The following is a 22,697-nucleotide window of genomic DNA, read 5'->3' on the forward strand; positions in this document are numbered from 1 at the left end:
TCTTCTACAATTCCAGCAAGCTTGCGGACCTCTCGAGGTAAAACCTCTTCAACAACCCAATCCAAAAATAGTGCTGCTTCAGGTCTGCCACACCTCAAGAGGAAGCAATAAAGGCCTGGCTCCGTCAGTAAAACTGTATCTTGCTGGGGGTGAACAGATCTGTCCACCCTCTGGTGGTCAACAACAGCGTCACCTTTCCGTATTTTGTACTTGTTGGGAACAAGTCTCTGAATAGCTTTTACTCCCGCTTCCCTCTTATAGCCCGCGGCTCTCCAAACATCGGAGGCTACGATGCATTGACCTTTATCCTGAACAAAGAATGATCGGACTTGCTTTCCTTTAAAGTAATCAACCACAAGAGACATTTTGCTTGTGAGTTTTTGGAATTTCGGGGATCATGTTGCATGGACGGTGCTCTTTGAAACGTGCTAGTTAATGTGAACCTGTGGCTCACATTAATACTTACCTCAGGGCACCATCTAATAGGACGAAGCCGTCGTGCTATATGCATCTATAAGTGCTCGGAGTCTACCTCGAATATCGGGGTCTCTTGTGCTCTTGCTGAGCTGCTAGGCGATATTCCTTTCCATTCACTTGAGTCCCTCGAGAGAGAGATGAAGATATCGTGGGGATTGCCGTTGTTATTTCTGAGCTGCTTGCGGGTTTGTTTAAAACGGGCTGGAAGGGATCTGAAAAGACGATTTATCTTGGTCTCCATATTTTTCATCTTGTAGTTTTGGAATAATTCCAACCAGGTTGCTTGGAACAGAACTCATCACGAGGTCCAATAACGAAAAAAACTGAGGAAGCCATGGATATTTTTCGCATAACTCTTCAATATCCCGAGTCGTGTTGGCTCTCAAAAGAGCTTGATACACAGCTTTAATTACGCTCTCATTATCCATCTTTTCTTGTATGTCAAGAGTCTAACCAACAATCTTGTAACTTCTAGGATGCTCCAGTCTTACGTACAAGCAAGCATTCTTGGACTTCTTGAGCTGAGCCTTAATAATGGAAATTTCTTCCCTACTTGGAATTACATCGTTCTCTTCATGAATGAGCTCAAACTCCTTCCGATTCTTCGGATACCAGACAAAAAGCTGTTTCATTTGATCCCTTACTGTTATTGGGATCTTCTTATATCTTTGTGTTAGTAGCTAGAGACTGTGCTCGCGATGTCTACCCGAAACAGCTAGTTCTAGCAACGCACCACGAGTTTTATCAAGGCTATCGTCGGCTATCATATCGTCAACGATAAACAACGTCTCTTCGCCCGCCAGCAACGACGACAGTTTTTGGATCCATTCGAACAGCTGCTCCTTGGGCTCCACCAGGAACACGTAGTCATCCCTCCATAGCAAGGACCTCTCGAGATAAAATGACAATGTTGTCGAAATGCTGCCTATACTCGTTATCAAGCAAATCCAGGACACGCTGCGTCTTGCCACAGCTTGTCGGCCCAGTAAAGATTGCCGTATGCGGCTCCTTGACAATGTCTAGAGTCATTTTATTTTAGGTCCTTCGGGTCACTCGTGCCCGTCAGGACGGAGCCGAACCTTACTCCCGTGGAGCCGCCAGGCGATGTAGGGCGCTTACTTAGAGATGAAGCGGTTACCTTTTCTAATGTTTTTGCTTGCCCACATTGGTTGGGTATTTGTATAGTGTAGTCTTCTCGTTGGTCAACTATTTTGGGGGCATTATGGAACGCTTATACCACCCTTGTTTTATCGCGTAATCGTCGAATAATATCGCTCCTGTCATATAGCCAGCGAGCTTCAAGCCGTCCTCCATGTCCATCTTGGCCCCCGGTCTAGAAACTCCCAGAGCCTTTTTCGCGCCTAGCGCCAAGACAATAGTATAGGATACTAGTCTGACAGATTCCCACAAGGAATCGACGACTTCTTTCTGATACTCTTTGCTGCTCATTTATTATAGGTTATCGCATCTTGAAAATGTCAATATTACGCCCTTCCGCTGACACGGTCGCCAGGCGATCGCGTTGCTTTTGCGTGGGTTGAGACGGCCCTTGCTCATGCTGAGCCGCCAGGCGATCCGCTGGCGCACCTGTGGAGACAGTTTCAGCAGGCTTCTTACGTATGTAATAGACTGCCACGCAAACAGCAAGTACGGCAGCTAGACCTCCAGCGACATAGAGACTGTCTGGGAACTTGTGAGGACCTGCGACAGGTTCCTGACCCTCTTGCGAAGTACTTTTGCCCAAGTTCTTCTGTAAGTCAGCCTTGTTCTTGCGATTCCATTCAGCAAGTCTCTTGCCAGCAGCAACACGACCCTCATTCTTCTTGGTTATGACTTGGTTAGATTGTTCTTCACTCATTTATTTAGACTTGCCCTTGGAAAAATAGTAGATGAAAAGAGGTTTTTATCCGAAGTGCCCAGATCGGGGGTAGAGGTGACTGTCGATTCAAACGACGGCAAAGCTGTGCAAGTCTTTATCTGAAGTGTCCAGATCGGGGCTGGTAGGTGGGGGTGGTGGGGCACGTTTCATACCCCACCTACAACGAAGGAAAAGTTATCGCTTTAAACGATCAAAGGCACGCTTGGGCTAAAAATTTTGTAAAGAGCTTTACAAAATTTCCTCGTAGTGACGAATCAGTGAATTTTCGACTTTTCTAGTAGAGCTAAGTTTTGCTCAAAATTCTTCCATACCTTCACCAAAGACTTACAGACCATCGTGTAAAATAACGATGGTCTCTCTTCAAACCTTATAACAGCCTGAAGGTAATGGCGCCTGCCGCGTTTGTGGAACGAGCTAAGCAAAACCGGAAAGAGACTCATTCCGCTCTCCACAAGTACGTGGGAAATAACAAGCCTACATAGCCTCCCGTTCCCATCTTCGAATGGATGGCTATTAATAAAGTCCATAAACAACCTCACCGCGTTCCATATCGGATCGTCAGTCTCTGTAGAGTAGTATCGATCCAGGGCGTCTGTCACTAGCCTTGGGATTGCAGAAACAGGGGCAAATTCGTGAAAACCAGCGAATGCCTTAGTCGTCCTGTATTTCCCTGTCAGCACGGGTTTGCCGTCCATGTGTTTTTCCCCGCGCATCATGATTTCATGGATAGTTTGGATTTTGTCAGGCGTGAGACGTCCGCAGCCCTTCATCCATCTTAGAGCGCACATAAAGTTTATCATCTGCCTTTTGAAACTTTTCGTCTTACCGTCAAGATGTGCGTCTTTAGGATCTTGCATCAGCTTTCAAGTATCAGATGCTGAAAAGTTGGAGTCTACCTCTCCTTCGAATGTGTAGGTTCTGTACGCGAACAGGGCTTCCCACCCTTTTAGAAATTCCTCTACGTATGCGTGGTTTTTCCGCCTTTGCGAGAGTTCGGCTAGCGTCGCCGTTTTATTTAGAACATTTCGGTACTCATCTTCGTCTACCATCCAATGCTGCATTTTCAATTTTTCCTTTTTTTTAAATATCTGACTGCTCCCCATTTTCTTCTTGCTGTTCATCATCTCGCTCTTTATCTGTCTTGGACTTCACGGAGAGCTGAGTGTGATTAATAGTATGAGCAGCAACCAAGAGTGGCGCTAGAAATTTTCCAAAGGCAGAGTACACAAGAATCCCCAAATCTGCCATGGAGTCCTTGATAATCGGGTCTTCCTCGATGTCCTTTTTCAGACCCTCCGCACTATCGAGTTGAACAACATTACCTACGGCCTTCGCGTACATGCTAATCGCATGTGAAGATAGTGCCTTGGCGGTCTTTTCTCCCTTCTCGTGAATTTCACGTTGAACGAATTCCGCATATGCTTTTTCGATCACCTCATTTGATGCCTTGTCAGCAAAGCTTTCAGTACATTTCTTCGGCAAGAGATGCTGTTTGCCTTTGCGTATAGCTTCTTTCAAAGCTTGACGTTTGTCGATAGGTTTTTCACGATGTTCAAAAGCTTCTGCTGGTGTGTCTACAACATCAAATATAGCTGTAATCTCGCTCATCTTTATTAGAAGCCTTCTATAACGCAAAAAGCAGAGCACGATCAAGACGCACGGAAGAATTATTGCTATAGTGAGGCCTATGTCGTTCATCATTTTTATTTTTCAAAACAAAACCCTCGCAAGGGAACCCTTCGGGGTTTTTGTTGTTGTTTTTGTTGTTGTTGCTTGAACCCAGAGGGTTTTTGATTCTGTGAGTATACCACTTTATACTGAAGAGGAGTGACTCGAAGTTGGTTGAAAATTTAAAATATTTTTCAACGCGACTTACAACTCTAGCGGAACTGTGTGGATGCCATCCTCGAGTACCTTCCGCTTATCATAAAACGCCGAGAGTCCCAGCTTGTTTTGTTCGTACGTAACCATCCCCTGGTTGCGCACCCGGAAACCTACGTTTTTCGCAGTGTCAATAGAGCCATTAAACGCGTTCTTATACCTCTCCCATGTCATAGCGTTCTGCTTCTTCGACATGCCTTTACACGAGAATTTTGTGCCCTCTTTCCCTTCGACGAAATAGCACTTGGTTGTGTCAGCGATTATTCTAAACCCCATAAACTCAAGCTTAAACAGACCTTCTGTTCGACTCGAGTACTTGTCGGTTACGAGCCAGTTTTTCACGTCTTTGTCGTACTCGTCAAGCAGTTCAGGGCGAACGACATCACGTAACTCTTCTCCAGAGATGGCAAAATAGGCACTGTCCGTATCCATGTAAATATATTCAAAGTCTCGACGATCCACGTACTTGTCGATGAAGTCATAATAGAACTCAAGCATACGCAATTTGGCCAGCTGGTACACTGCAATGCCGCACTGGTATGCTCTGTCGACATGCACCTTTTTCTTTCCTTCTTTGATCTCGTAAGCATCACCTATCTCTTCAAGATCTTCAAGGTATGACGATCGCAATGCTGCATCCACCTTCTTTTCATCTCTGGTAAAGGTGGTGTTCGCGTGCCTCGCTAGATCTTCGATCATTTTCCCATAGAACGAGTTCCCTTTGAGCTTGGCTGTCTCTCCCGCAATACGCTTGTCAGGGTCCTTATCGGCTTGTCGTCGTGCATCCGCAATTTCTTCCGGAAACCATGCAAATGGCTTACCTCGTTTGTACTTGATGAACTGGTGAAACGCTGTCACCTTCAGGCCATGGTCGAGGTACCACTTAAGCACCGGAGTGTACAGCAAGATCTTTTCAGCTTTCATCAACCCTAGAAGCTTACGTGTACCTGGAATACGTTTGTGCCCTGTTGCTTTTAGGTACTCGTGCATGTGCTCAGTCCGTTTGAGTTACAATGGTTGGGTCACATATTCGTACCAACATGTATTTAGCGATATTTATCTGTTATTACTAGGTTGTATCGCTTTTAACAGTGAAACGATTGAATGTGGGACTTAATTGAACTAACTTTGGACTGTTACCTGATAAATGTGATAAATGTGACAATTGGACTCCAAGATATAACATTCATCTTAATTTGACATGATTGCCGGAACTGAGCAATTACACTGGGCGCTGTGGTAGCGGTTCATTTAAAATTTTAGATAAAAAAATCATTCTTTACCGTGGGACCAATCCTAGCCGTTATTGCGCGCTGAAGAAATAGCGAAAGTTTCAAAAACTACATTTTATTGACTTTCTAACGATGTCAATCCGTTTGAGTTACAACGGTTGGGTCACATATTCGTGCCAACATGTATTTAGCGATATTTTTCTGGTATTACTAGATTGCATCCCTTTTACCAATGAAACGATTCACTGTGGGACTTAATTGAATTAACTTTGGACTGTGACCTGATAAATGTGATAAATGAGAGAATTGGACTCAAAGAAATATCATTCTTTTTAATTTCACGTAATTGCTGGAACTCAGCGTTTACACTGGGCGCTGTGGTAGCACTTCATTTAAAAATTTAGATAAACAAGTCATTTTTGCTGTGGGACCAATCCTAGCCGTTAACACGCGCAGAAGAAATAGCGACAGTTTCAAAAACTACATTTCATTGACTTTCTAACGGTATCAATCCACTTCAGTTTCAACAGTTGCGTCACATACTCGTACCAACATGTGTTTAGCGATATTTCTCTCATATTACTAGGTTGCATCGCTTTTAACAGTGAAACGGTTGACTGTGGGACTTAATTGAACTGATTTTGGACTTTGACGTTATAAATGTTATAAGTGAGATAATTGGACTCCAAGAAATAACATTCTTCTTCATTTGACATGATTGCCGGAACTCAGCGATTATACTGGGCGCTGTGGTAGCGCTTCATTTAAAAATTTAGATGAATAAGCTATTTTTTACTGTGGGACCAATCCTAGCCGTTATCGCGCGCTGAAGAAATAGCGACAGTTTCAAGAACTGCATTACATTGACTTTCTAACGGTGTCAGTCCGTTTGAGTTACAACGGTTGGGTCACATATTCATACCAACATGTATTTAGCGATATTTATCTGTTATTACTAGGTTGCATCGCTTTTAACAGTGAAACGATTGAATGTGGGACTTAATTGAACTAACTTTGGACTGTTACCTGATAAATGTGATAAATGTGACAATTGGACTCCAAGATATAACATTCATCTTAATTTGACATGATTGCCGGAACTGAGCGATTACACTGGGCGCTGTGGTAGCGGTTCATTTAAAAATTTAGATAAAAAAATCATTCTTTACCGTGGGACCAATCCTAGCCGTTATTGCGCGCTGAAGAAATAGCGAAAGTTTCAAAAACTACATTTTATTGACTTTCTAAGGATGTCAATCCGTTTGAGTTACAACGGTTGGGTCACATATTCGTACCAACATGTATTTAGCGATATTTTTCTGGAATTACTAGATTGCATCTCTTTTACCAATGAAACGATTCACTGTGGGACTTAATTGAACTAACTTTGGACTGTGACCTGATACATGTGATAAATGAAAGAATTGGACTCAAAGAAATAACATTCTTTTTAATTTGACGTAATTGCTGGAACTCAGCGTTTACACTGGGCGCTGTGGTAGCACTTCATTTAAAAATTTAGATAAACAAGTCATTTTTGCTGTGGGACCAATCCTAGCCGTTATCGCGCGCTGAAGAAATAGCGACAGTTTCAAAAACTGCATTACCTTGACTTTCTAACGGTGTCAGTCCGTTTGAGTTACAATGGTTGGGTCACATATTCATACCAACATGTATTTAGCGATATTTATCTGTTATTACTAGGTTGCATCGCTTTTAACAGTGAAACGATTGAATGTGGGACTTAATTGAACTAACTTTGGACTGTTACCTGATAAGTGTGATAAATGTTACAATTGGACTCCAAGATATAACATTCATCTTAATTTGACATGATTGCCGGAACTGAGCGATTACACTGGGCGCTGTGGTAGCGGTTCATTTAAAAATTTAGATAAAAAAATCATTCTTTACCGTGGGACCAATCCTAGCCGTTATTGCGCGCTGAAGAAATAGCGAAAGTTTCAAAAACTACATTTTATTGACTTTCTAAGGATGTCAATCCGTTTGAGTTACAACGGTTGGGTCACATATTCGTACCAACATGTATTTAGCGATATTTTTCTGGTATTACTAGATTGCATCTCTTTTACCAATGAAACGATTCACTGTGGGACTTAATTGAACTAACTTTGGACTGTGACCTGATACATGTGATAAATGAAAGAATTGGACTCAAAGAAATAACATTCTTTTTAATTTGACGTAATTGCTGGAACTCAGCGTTTACACTGGGCGCTGTGGTAGCACTTCATTTAAAAATTTAGATAAACAAGTCATTTTTGCTGTGGGACCAATCCTAGCCGTTATCGCGCGCTGAAGAAATAGCGACAGTTTCAAAAACTGCATTACCTTGACTTTCTAACGGTGTCAGTCCGTTTGAGTTACAATGGTTGGGTCACATATTCGTACCAACATGTATTTAGCGATATTTTTCTGATATTACTAGATTGCTTCGCTTTTAACAATGAAACGATTGACTGTGGGACTTAATTGAACTGATTTTGGGCTGTGACCTTATAAATGCGAAAGTGAGACAATTGAACTCCAAGAAGTAACATTCTTCTTGACTTGACATGATTGCCGCAACTCAGCGATTACACCGGGCGCTGTGGTAGCGCTTCATTTAAAAATTAAGATAAAAAAGTTACTTTTTAACTGTTGGATCAATCCTAGCCGGTAGCGCACGCTGAAGAAATAGCGACAGTTTCAAATACTACATTTCACTGACTTTCTATCGATGTCAGTCCGCTTGAGTTACAACGGTTGGGTCACATATTCGTACCAACATGTATTTAGCGATATTTATCTGTTATTACTAGGTTGCATCGCTTTTAACAGTGAAACGATTGAATGTGGGACTTAATTGAACTAACTTTGGACTGTTACCTGATAAATGTGATAAATAAAACAATTGGACTTCAAGAAATAACATTCTTCTTAATTAGACTTGTTTGCCTGAACTCAGCGATTACACTGGGCGCTGTGGTAGCGCTTTATTTAAGAATTTAGATTATCAAGCCTTTTTTTACTGTGGGACCAATCCTAGCCGTTATCGCGCGCTGAAGAAATAGCGACAGTTTCAAAAACTGCATTATATTGACTTTCTAATGGTGTCAGTCCGTTTGAGTTACAATGGTTGGGTCACATATTCGTACCAACATGTATTTAGCGATATTTATCTGTTATTACTAGGTTGCATCGCTTTTAACAGTGAAACGATTGAATGTGGGACTTAATTGAACTAACTTTGGACTGTTACCTGATAAATGTGATAAATGTGACAATTGGACTCCAAGAAATAACATTCATCTTAATTTGACATGATTGCCGGAACTGAGTGATTACACTGGGCGCTGTGGTAGCGGTTCATTTAAAAATTTAGATAAAAAAATCATTCTTTACCGTGGGACTAATCCTAGCCGTTATTGCGCGCTGAAGAAATAGCGAAAGTTTCAAAAACTACATTTTATTGACTTTCTAAGGATGTCAATCCGTTTGAGTTACAACGGTTGGGTCACATATTCGTACCAACATGTATTTAGCGATATTTTCTGGTATTACTAGATTGCATCCCTTTTACCAATGAAACGATTCACTGTGGGACTTAATTGAACTAACTTTGGACTGTGACCTGATACATGTGGTAAATGAGAGAATTGGACTCAAAGAAATAACATTCTTTTTAATTTGACGTAATTGCTGGAACTCAGCGTTTACACTGGGCGCTGTGGTAGCACTTCATTTAAAAATTTAGATAAACAAGTCATTTTTGCTGTGGGACCAAACCTAGCCGTTATCGCGCGCTGAAGAAATAGCGACAGTTTCAAAAACTGCATTACATTGACTTTCTAACGGTGTCAGTCCGTTTGAGTTACAATGGTTGGGTCACATATTCGTACCAACATGTATTTAGCGATATTTTTCTGATATTACTAGATTGCTTCGCTTTTAACAATGAAACGATTGACTGTGGGACTTAATTGAACTGATTTTGGGCTGTGACCTTATAAATGCGAAAGTGAGACAATTGAACTCCAAGAAGTAACATTCTTCTTGACTTGACATGATTGCCGCAACTCAGCGATTCCACCGGGCGCTGTGGTAGCGCTTCATTTAAAAATTAAGATAAAAAAGTTACTTTTTAACTGTTGGATCAATCCTAGCCGGTAGCGCACGCTGAAGAAATAGCGACAGTTTCAAATACTACATTTCACTGACTTTCTATCGATGTCAGTCCGCTTGAGTTACAACGGTTGGGTCACATATTCGTACCAACATGTATTTAGCGATATTTATCTGTTATTACTAGGTTGCATCGCTTTTAACAGTGAAACGATTGAATGTGGGACTTAATTGAACTAACTTTGGACTGTTACCTGATAAATGTGATAAATAAGACAATTGGACTCCAAGAAATAACATTCTTCTTAATTAGACTTGTTTGCCTGAACTCAGCGATTACACTGGGCGCTGTGGTAGCGCTTTATTTAAAAATTTAGATTAATAAGCCTTTTTTTACTGTGGGACCAATCCTAGCCGTTATCGCGCGCTGAAGAAATAGCGACAGTTTCAAAAACTGCATTACATTGACTTTCTAACGGTGTCAGTCCGTTTGAGTTACAATGGTTGGGTCACATATTCGTACCAACATGTATTTAGCGATATTTATCTGTTATTACTAGGTTGCATCGCTTTTAACAGTGAAACGATTGAATGTGGGACTTAATTGAACTAACTTTGGACTGTTACCTGATAAATGTGATAAATGTGACAATTGGACTCCAAGATATAACATTCATCTTAATTTGACATGATTGCCGGAACTGAGCGATTACACTGGGCGCTGTGGTAGCGGTTCATTTAAAAATTTAGATAAAAAAATCATTCTTTACCGTGGGACCAATCCTAGCCGTTATTGCGCGCTGAAGAAATAGCGAAAGTTTCAAAAACTACATTTTATTGACTTTCTAACGATGTCAATCCGTTTGAGTTACAACGGTTGGGTCACATATTCGTACCAACATGTATTTAGCGATATTTTTCTGGTATTACTAGATTGCATCCCTTTTACCAATGAAACACTTCACTGTGGGACTTAATTGAACTAACTTTGGACTGTGACCTGATACATGTGATAAATGAGAGAATTGGACTCAGAGAAATAACATTCTTTTTAATTTGACGTAATTGCTGGAACTCAGCGTTTACACTGGGCGCTGCGGTAGCACTTCATTTAAAAATTTAGATAAACAAGTCATTTTTGCTGTGGGACCAATCCTAGCCGTTATCGCGCGCTGAAGAAATAGCGACAGCTTCAAAAACTGCATTACATTGACTTTCTAACGGTGTCAGTCCGTTTGCGTTACAATGGTTGGGTCACATATTCGTACCAACATGTATTTAGCGATATTTTTCTGATATTACTAGATTGCTTCGCTTTTAACAATGAAACGATTGACTGTGGGTCTTAATTGAACTGATTTTGGGCTGTGACCTTATAAATGCGAAAGTGAGACAATTGAACTCCAAGAAGTAACATTCTTCTTGACTTGATATGATTGCCGCAACTCAGCGATTACACCGGGCGCTGTGATATCGCTTCATTTAAAAATTAAGATAAAAAAGTTACTTTTTAACTGTTGGATCAATCCTAGCCGGTAGCGCACGCTGAAGAAATAGCGACAGTTTCAAATACTACATTTCACTGACTCTCTATCGATGTCAGTCCGCTTGAGTTACAACGGTTGGGTCACATATTCGTACCAACATGTATTTAGCGATATTTATCTGTTATTACTAGGTTGCATCGCTTTTAACAGTGAAACGATTGAATGTGGGACTTAATTGAACTAACTTTGGACTGTTACCTGATAAATGTGATAAATAAGACAATTGGACTCCAAGAAATAACATTCTTCTTAATTAGACTTGTTTGCCTGAACTCAGCGATTACACTGGGCGCTGTGGTAGCGCTTTATTTAAAAATTTAGATTAATAAGCCTTTTTTTACTGTGGGACCAATCCTAGCCGTTATCGCGCGCTGAAGAAATAGCGACAGTTTCAAAAACTGCATTACATTGACTTTCTAACGGTGTCAGTCCGTTTGAGTTACAATGGTTGGGTCACATATTCGTACCAACATGTATTTAGCGATATTTATCTGTTATTACTAGGTTGCATCGCTTTTAACAGTGAAACGATTGAATGTGGGACTTAATTGAACTAACTTTGGACTGTTACCTGATAAATGTGATAAATGTGACAATTGGACTCCAAGATATAACATTCATCTTAATTTGACATGATTGCCGGAACTGAGCGATTACACTGGGCGCTGTGGTAGCGGTTCATTTAAAAATTTAGATAAAAAAATCATTCTTTACCGTGGGACCAATCCTAGCCGTTATTGCGCGCTGAAGAAATAGCGAAAGTTTTAAAAACTACATTTTATTGACTTTCTAAGGATGTCAATCCGTTTGAGTTACAACGGTTGGGTCTCATATTCGTACCAACATGTATTTAGCGATATTTTTCTGGTATTACTAGATTGCATTCCTTTTACCAATGAAACGATTCACTGTGGGACTTAATTGAACTAACTTTGGACTGTGACCTGATACATGTGATAAATGAGAGAATTGGACTCAAAGAAATAACATTCTTTTAATTTGACGTAATTGTTGGAACTCAGCGTTTACACTGGGCGCTGTGGTAGCACTTCATTTAAAAATTTAGATAAACAAGTCATTTTTGCTGTAGGACCAATCCTAGCCGTTAAAACGCGCAGAAGAAATAGCGACAGTTTCAAAAACTACATTTCATTGACTTTCTAACGGTATCAATCCGCTTCAGTTTCAACGGTTGCGTCACATACTCGTACCAACATGTGTTTAGCGATATTTCTCTCATATTACTAGGTTGCATCGCTTTTAACAGTGAAACGGTTGACTGTGGGACTTAATTGAACTGATTTTGGACTTTGACGTTATAAATGTTATAAGTGAGACAATTGGACTCCAAGAATTAACATTCTTCTTAATTTGACATGATTGCCGGAACTCAGCGATTATACTGGGCGCTGTGGTAGCGCTTCATTTAAAAGTTTAGATGAATAAGCTATTTTTTACTGTGGGACCAATCCTAGCCGTTATCGCGCGCTGAAGAAATCGCGACAGTTTCAAAAACTGCATTACATTGACTTTCTAACGGTGTCAGTCCGTTTGAGTTACAATGGTTGGGTCACATATTCGTACCAACATGTATTTAGCGATATTTTTCTGGTATTACTAGATTGCATTCCTTTTACCAATGAAACGATTCACTGTGGGACTTAATTGAACTAACTTTGGACTGTGACCTGATACATGTGATAAATGAGAGAATTGGACTCAAAGAAATAACATTCTTTTAATTTGACGTAATTGCTGGAACTCAGCATTTACACTGGGCGCTGTGGTAGCACTTCATTTAAAAATTTAAATGAATAAGCTATTTTTTACTGTGTGACCAATCCTAGCCGTTATCCTGCGCTGAAGAAATAGAGACAGTTTCAAAAACTACATTTCATTGACTTTCTAACAGTGTCAATACGTTTGTGTTACAACGGTTGAGTCACATATTCGTACCAACATGTATTTCGTGATATCTTTCCGGTATTACTAGGTTGTATCGCTTTTAACAGTGAAACGGTTGACTGTGGGACTTAATTGAACTGATTTTGGGCTGTAACCTTATAAATTTTATAAGTGAGACAATTGGACTCCAAGAAATAACATTCTTCTTAATTTGACATGATTGCCGCAACTCAGCGATTACACTGGTCGCTGTGGTGGCGCTTCATTTGAAAGTTAAGATAAATAAAGTCACTTTTTAGCCGTGGGACGAATCCTAGCCGTTAGCGCGCGCTGAAGAATTGGAGATATTTTCAAATACTACTTTTCACGGACTTTCTATCGATGTCAGTCCGTTTGAGTTACAACGGTTGGGTCAAATATTCGTACCAACATGTATTTGGCGATATTTATCTGATATTACTAGGTTGCATCGCTTATAACAGTGAAACGATTGAATGTGGGACTTAATTGAACTAACTTTGGACTGTGACCTAATAAATGTGATAAATGAGACAATTGGACTCCAAGAAATAACAATCATCTTAATTTGACATGATTGCCGGAACTCAGCGATTACACTGGGCGCTTTGGTAGCGCTTCATTTAAAAATTTAGATAAATAAGTCATTCTTTACCGTGGGACCAATCCTAGCCGTTATCGCGCGCTGAAGAAATAGCGACAGTTTCAAAAACTGCATTACATTGACTTTCTAACGGTGTCAGTCCGTTTGAGTTACAATGGTTGGGTCACATATTCGTACCAACATGTATTTAGCGATATTTCTCTCATATTACTAGGTTGCATCGCTTTTAACAGTGAAACGTTTGACTGTGGGACTTAATTGAACTGATTTTGGGCTGTAACCTTATAAATTTTATAAGTGAGACAATTGGACTCCAAGAAATAACATTCTTCTTAATTTGACATGATTGCCGCAACTCAGCGATTACACTGGTCGCTGTGGTGGCGCTTCATTTGAAAGTTAAGATAAATAAAGTCACTTTTTAACTGTTGGATCAATCTTAGCCGGTAGCGCACGCTGAAGAAATAGCGACAGTTTCAAATACTACATTTCACTGACTCTCTATCGATGTCAGTCCGCTTGAGTTACAACGGTCGGGTCACATATTCGTACCAACATGTATTTAGCGATATTTATCTGTTACTACTAGGTTGCATCGCTTTTAACAGTGAAACGATTGAATGTGGGACTTAATTGAACTAACTTTGGACTGTTACCTGATAAATGTGATAAATAAGACAATTGGACTCCAAGAAATAACATTCTTCTTAATTAGACTTGTTTGCCTGAACTCAGCGATTACACTGGGCGCTGTGGTAGCGCTTTATTTAAAAATTTAGATTAATAAGCCTTTTTTTACTGTGGGACCAATCCTAGCCGTTATCGCGCGCTGAAGAAATAGCGACAGTTTCAAAAACTGCATTACATTGACTTTGTAACGGTGTCAGTCCGTTTGAGTTACAATGGTTGGGTCACATATTCGTACCAACATGTATTTAGCGATATTTATCTGTTATTACTAGGTTGCATCGCTTTTAACAGTGAAACGATTGAATGTGGGACTTAATTGAACTAACTTTGGACTGTTACCTGATAAATGTGATAAATGTGACAATTGGACTCCAAGATATAACATTCATCTTAATTTGACATGATTGCCGGAACTGAGCGATTACACTGGGCGCTGTGGTAGCGGTTCATTTAAAAATTTAGATAAAAAAATCATTCTTTACCGTGGGACCAATCCTAGCCGTTATTGCGCGCTGAAGAATTAGCGAAAGTTTTAAAAACTACATTTTATTGACTTTCTAAGGATGTCAATCCGTTTGAGTTACAACGGTTGGGTCTCATATTCGTACCAACATGTATTTAGCGATATTTTTCTGGTATTACTAGATTGCATTCCTTTTACCAATGAAACGATTCACTGTGGGACTTAATTGAACTAACTTTGGACTGTGACCTGATACATGTGATAAATGAGAGAATTGGACTCAAAGAAATAACATTCTTTTAATTTGACGTAATTGCTGGAACTCAGCGTTTACACTGGGCGCTGTGGTAGCACTTCATTTAAAAATTTAGATAAACAAGTCATTTTTGCTGTGGGACCAATCCTAGCCGTTAACACGCGCAGAAGAAATAGCGACAGTTTCAAAAACTACATTTCATTGACTTTCTAACGGTATCAATCCGCTTCAGTTTCAACGGTTGCGTCACATACTCGTACCAACATGTGTTTAGCGATATTTCTCTCATATTACTAGGTTGCATCGCTTTTAACAGTGAAACGGTTGACTGTGGGACTTAATTGAACTGATTTTGGACTTTGACGTTATAAATGTTATAAGTGAGACAATTGGACTCCAAGAATTAACATTCTTCTTAATTTGACATGATTGCCGGAACTCAGCGATTATACTGGGCGCTGTGGTAGCGCTTCATTTAAAAGTTTAGATGAATAAGCTATTTTTTACTGTGGGACCAATCCTAGCCGTTATCGCGCGCTGAAGAAATCGCGACAGTTTCAAAAACTGCATTACATTGACTTTCTAACGGTGTCAGTCCGTTTGAGTTACAATGGTTGGGTCACATATTCGTACCAACATGTATTTAGCGATATTTTTCTGGTATTACTAGATTGCATTCCTTTTACCAATGAAACGATTCACTGTGGGACTTAATTGAACTAACTTTGGACTGTGACCTGATACATGTGATAAATGAGAGAATTGGACTCAAAGAAATAACATTCTTTTAATTTGACGTAATTGCTGGAACTCAGCGTTTACACTGGGCGCTGTGGTAGCACTTCATTTAAAAATTTAGATAAACAAGTCATTTTTGCTGTGGGACCAATCCTAGCCGTTAACACGCGCAGAAGAAATAGCGACAGTTTCAAAAACTACATTTCATTGACTTTCTAACGGTATCAATCCGCTTCAGTTTCAACGGTTGCGTCACATACTCGTACCAACATGTGTTTAGCGATATTTCTCTCATATTACTAGGTTGCATCGCTTTTAACAGTGAAAAGGTTGACTGTGGGACTTAATTGAACTGATTTTGGACTTTGACGTTATAAATGTTATAAGTGAGACAATTGGACTCCAAGAATTAACATTCTTCTTAATTTGACATGATTGCCGGAACTCAGCGATTATACTGGGCGCTGTGGTAGCGCTTCATTTAAAAGTTTAGATGAATAAGCTATTTTTTACTGTGGGACCAATCCTAGCCGTTATCGCGCGCTGAAGAAATCGCGACAGTTTCAAAAACTGCATTACATTGACTTTCTAACGGTGTCAGTCCGTTTGAGTTACAATGGTTGGGTCACATATTCGTACCAACATGTATTTCGTGATATCTTTCCGGTATTACTAGGTTGTATCGCTTTTAACAGAGAAACGATTGATTGTGGGACTTAATTGAACTGATTTTGGACTGTGACGTTATGAATGTTATAAGTGAGACAATTGGACTCCAAGAAATAACATTCTTCTTAATTTGACATGATTGCCGGAACTCAGCGATTACACTGGGCGCAATTGTAGCGCTTTATTTAAAAATTTAGATGAATAAGTAATTTTTTACTGTGGGACCAATCCTAGCCGTTATCCCGCGCTGAATAAATAGAGACAGTTTTAAAAACTACATTTCATTGACTTTCTAACAGTGTCAATACGTTTGTGTTACAACGGTTGAGTCACATATTCGTACCAACATGTATTTCGTGATATCTTTCCGGTATTACTAGGTTGTATCGCTTTTAACAGTGAAACGGTTGACTGTGGGACTTAATTGAACTGATTTTGGGCTGTGACCTTATAAATTTTATAAGTGAGACAATTGGACTCCAAGAAATAACATTCTTCTTAATTTGACATGATTGCCGCAACTCAGCGATTACACTGGTCGCTGTGGAGGCGCTTCATTTGAAAGTTAAGATAAATAAAGTCACTTTTTAGCCATGGGACGAATCCTAGCCGTTAGCGCGCGCTGAAGAATTGGAGATATTTTCAAATACTACTTTTCACGGACTTTCTATCGATGTCAGTCCGTTTGAGTTACAACGGTTGGGTCAAATATTCGTACCAACATGTATTTGGCGATATTTATCTGATATTACTAGGTTGCATCGCTTATAACAGTGAAACGATTGAATGTGGGACTTAATTGAACTAACTTTGGACTGTGACCTAATAAATGTGATAAATGAGACAATTGGACTCCAAGAAATAACAATCATCTTAATTTGACATGATTGCCGGAACTCAGCGATTACACTGGGCGCTTTGGTAGCGCTTCATTTAAAAGTTTAGATAAATAAGTCATTCTTTACCGTGGGACCAATCCTAGCCGTTATCGCGCGCTGAAGAAATAGCGACAGTTTCAATAACTGCATTACATTGACTTTCTAACGGTGTCAGTCCGTTTGAGTTACAATGGTTGGATCACATATTCGTACCAACATGTATTTAGCGATATTTCTCTCATATTACTAGGTTGCATCCCTTTTAACAGTGAAACGGTTGACTGTGGGACTTAATTGAACTGATTTTGGACTGTGACGTTATAAATGTTATAAGTGAGACAATTGGACTCCAAGAATTAACATTCTTCTTAATTTGACATGATTGCCGGAACTCAGCGATTATACTGGTCGCTGTGGTAGCGCTTCATTTAAAAATTTAAATGAATAAGCTATTTTTTACTGTGGGACCAATCCTAGCTGTTATCCCGCGCTGAAGAAATAGAGACAGTTTCGAAAACTACATTTCATTGACTTTCTAACAGTGTCAATCCGTTTGTGCTACAACGGTTGAGTCACATATTCGTACCAACATGTATTTCGTGATATCTTTCCGGTATTGCTAGGCTGTATCGCTTTTAACAGAGAAACGATTGACTGTGGTACTTAATTGAACTAATTTTGGACTGTGACGTTATAAATGTTGTAAGTGAGACAATTGGACTCCAAGAAATAACATTCATCTTAATTTGACATGATTGCCGGAACTCAGAGATTACACTGGGCGCTTTAGTAGCGCTTCATTTAAAAACTTAGATAAATAAGCAATTTTTTACTGTGGGACCAATCCTAGCCGTTATCCCGCGCTGAAGAAATAGAGACAGTTTCAAAAACTACATTTCATTGACTTTCTAACAGTGTCAATACGTTTGTGTTACAACGGTTGAGTCACATATTCGTACCAACATGTATTTCGTGATATCTTTCCGGTATTACTAGGTTGTATCGCTTTTAACAGAGAAACGATTGACTGTGGGACTTAATTGAACTGATTTTGGGCTGTAACCTTATAATTGAAAAATTAAGACAATTGGACTCCAAGAAATAACATTCTTCTTAGTTTGACTTGATTGCCGGAAGTCAGCGATTACACTGGGCGCTGTGGTAGCGCTTCATTTAAAAATATAAATGAATAAGTAATTTTTTTACTGTGGGACCAATCCTACCCGTTATCCCGCGCTGAAGAAATAGAGACTTTTTCAAATACTACTTTTCACGGAGTTTCTATCGATGTCAGTCCGTTTGAGTTACAACGGTTGGGTCACATATTCGTACCAACTTGTATTTGGCGATATTTATCTGATATTACTAGGTTGCATCGCTTATAACAGTGAAACGATTGAATGTGGGACTTAATTGAACTAACTTTGGACTGTGACCTGATAAATGTGATAAATGAGACAATTGGACTCCAAGAAGTAACATTCATCTTAATTTGACATGATTGCCGGAACTCAGCAATTACACTGGGCGCTGTGGTAGCGCTTCATTTAAAAGTTTAGATGAATAAGTCATTCTTTACCGTGGGACCAATCCTAGCCGTAGAGATAGGAAAATGCGGATGTTAGTGCAATCATGTCAAATAAGCGGGCATATCCGTTAAATCAACGTAAAAAGGTCCATAACATCCCTTAGCACTTTACCATTCTACGTCAAATTATGGATCATCCCCGTTAAATCGACGATAGAAGAGTCCATAAAATCCGTTAGCACTTTACCACTTTACGTCAAATTATAGAGCATGCTCTATAATATCCGTCCAAAACCCCCTCCATCCCCCACCCCCTCCCCGTCCCATGGTTCCCTCCCCACCCTCCCCTGTTGTGTCCTATAAATTATAGTGATATGTGTCTATCTTTACCAGAAACAAGTAAAGATGATTGCAATGTTGCAAGGTTTAGCGCCACATAATGTCATAACTGAAGAATCGATTTTGATGATTCTTTTGAGATTGTTTGAGACCATTTGATCTGACAAAGGCATCACCCTTCCAACCATAATCCTTCAATTCAACACAAAGTCTTGTGGGCAACCATGTCTTATATTTATTTCCTATTCTATCTTGAACCTCCGCATACACAGATTTTTCAGAAAGAGCACCAGGTCCCGATATTTCCATCTCTTTCACATATTTAACAAGGTAAATCTCGTTTTCAGGTAGATCCCTCCACTTTATGATTGGAGCAACTTGTTCTATGTTTTGTTCAAATTCTTCAACTGTTGGAAAATCCATTGTGTTTATATTCACGATTATATCTCTTTATACCACTTTCAAGATTCTATCGGAAAGCATACCATATACCAAATGCTGCTGTCAAAGATAAAATAGGAGCGATCTTCTCATCTTCATGTGTACTACCACCGGTAGCGCTAGTATCACTAACACCGGTAGTACCCGTAATGTGTTTATCTGTAGTATCCACGTGGTGTACGGTAATGTGTTTATCAGGATGATCAGGATGGATATCAGGATGATCGGGTGTTACCGGCTTCTTTTTAGTTATCTTTTTATGTGATTCGGTTGTTTTTTCGGTAACATTCGATTAATACCAATGGTATGATCCTCACCAGATATCAAAATCTTGTTGTTGTAACCCACCACACCGGTCTTAATTCTGAGATTCATGTCACTAGGTATCATATAAATACCTTGTCCAACCGAATAATCAACCTTACTTGAAGCGTAGTTTAACGTATCCTGATAACGCTTAATATCCTCCTGAATATCAACCCTACGGTTAACAATGTCTTCAAGGTTATTCATAAAAACTCTTTGGGCGGTCAGAGCACTTGAATCATTACCAAGGATGGAGGAGCGTGCCGAGGCTTGAGAACTAAGAACTAGATAGGCATAGGCTCTAACACTGCTAGAGATCTTCACAAGGCCTGTTTTTGTAAATCCATCGGATTTTTCCACAATCCACCGCGTCATGGAGTCGTTAGTGAAATAACTCAACCCAGGAGTTGGATAGTCTTTACGTCTTTTTTGATATGAACTGAAAAAGTACTGACCTCTGTATTTCATGGGGTTGGAACCAACATTATACTCGCCACAGATTTTTAGAAATTCCTCATTTGAATAGGGATTATCATATTGATTAAAACTATTCTCAAAGGGTAGAGGTGTCTGCAGGCGCTTAATGATTCGTCTAATGTGATAATACACATGAAAACGATATATTGACCTGACCATAGATCTACCATCATTAAAGTGTTCGGAACTGACTCCACAAGCACTTGAAGCGCACCAAGTGGCGAAATTTAGCTGGGTTTGCCATAGTCTAAAAGGTTGCTCATTCCAAATTCTCATACGTTGCGCGTTTTGACTAAGTTCATAATTGGTAAAAATATTAGGAAAGGAAGCGGGGAAAGAACCACTTTCAGACACAATAATAGCCTGTTTATACAGATCCCTAAATCTCAATATTTGAAGATCCAGACCTCCATTTGGTTTATATGTCGCATTCGGGTTATATCTGAAAATGTCATCCATTCTTTGATTTAAATATATTCACAATCTCTAATATAATAATGTATATCACAATAAAGGACGTAAATAGCGAGAAGAAAATCTATTTGTATCAACCGATAGACAACTCGCATGGTACAAAGGAGGTTGCGATCGTGGAGACATTTTCAGACAATGTCACATATGTGGTTGCAGATCCAATAGATATACTCTTGGTTGATGGAGTTACCAAGGTTAGGTTACTACAGGGTCAGCACTACACGGGGAGGGAGTTGAATTCAATCGTGAGAGGTGATGTAAAATCAACACAACTAGCTATAAAATCTAAGTTGGGTAAAATATTCAATCTAGGGGGTATAACGGAACTACATTTTAATCTTAATGAAATGGATAATTCATTAAATCTTAAAGATGGTGAATATAGCAACAACCTGATGACATATCATATATCCGAGTATGGTGATTTCACATTTAATGAACCGAAAAACCCACAATATAAGAAACTAAAGAAAGGTTTACTTCAATCACTTACCATGAGAGTCACGGGTCAGGATGGTAAGGTGCTATGGGGCGGTATGAAGACAACAGTTACCCTACACATAAGAGATACGGTGGACGGATGATACATATAGCTAGCATTTACCGAATTAAAGTAAAATAAAATAAAAGTAATATGGAATAGCATGGAATACGGGAAAAAGTTAAACCCAGAACGTTCACTTAGAATCCCACATGGCGTAAAAGGAACGCATCAAAAAGTAATTGTCACTCACAACCCAAGTGAGATTGATCAGAACCAGTTACTCCTGATTAGGTTCCCTAATTTAGGTAACGATGATGTCATTGTTCCGGGTACTTCGAAACTAAGTTTCGACATTGATCTCGAATCAAAAGCCGACACGAAGAGAACATTGGTCTCTAAAATCGGGAGGGCAATTGTTAAAAAGCTAGCTATCAAGTTCGAGGGTACCGAGATTCTGAGCATTGATGACTTTGATCTTTTCGGGTGCTACAGAGATTTATGGCTGACAAAGCATGAGAAGGGGAACTCAATCAGACAGGGTATTATATCCGATGATGGTTGCACGGAAAATTGCATGAAATTGACTTTCTAACGGTGTCAGTCCGTTTGAGTTACAATGGTTGGGTCACATATTCGTACCAACATGTATTTAGCGATATTTTTCTGATATTACTAGATTGCTTCGCTTTTAACAATGAAACGATTGACTGTGGGACTTAATTGAACTGATTTTGGGCTGTGACCTTATAAATGCGAATATGAGACAACTGAACTCCAAGAAGTTTGAGTTACAATGGTTGGGTCACATATTCGTACCAACATGTATTTAGCGATATTTTTCTGGTATTACTAGATTGCATCCCTTTTACCAATGAAACGATTCACTTTGGGACTTAATTGAACTAACTTTGGACTGTAACCTGATACATGTGATAAATGAGAGAATTGGACTCAAAGAAATAACATTCTTTTTAATTAGACGTAATTGCTGGAACTCAGCATTTACACTGGGCGCTATTGTAGCGCTTTATTTAAAAATTTAGATGAATAAGTAATTTTTTACTGTGGGACCAATCCTAGCCGTTATCCCGCGCTGAAGAAATAGAGACAGTTTCAAAAACTACATTTCATTGACTTTCTAACAGTGTCAATACGTTTGTGTTACAACAGCTGAGTCACATATTCGTACCAACATGTATTTCGTGATATCTTTCCGGTATTACTAGGTTGCATCGCTTTTAACAGTGAAACGGTTGACTGTGGGACTTAATTGAACTGATTTTGGA

This window comes from Hydractinia symbiolongicarpus, chromosome 6 (genome assembly GCF_029227915.1).
Source record: "Hydractinia symbiolongicarpus strain clone_291-10 chromosome 6, HSymV2.1, whole genome shotgun sequence".
NCBI classification, from domain to species: Eukaryota; Metazoa; Cnidaria; class Hydrozoa; order Anthoathecata; family Hydractiniidae; genus Hydractinia; species Hydractinia symbiolongicarpus.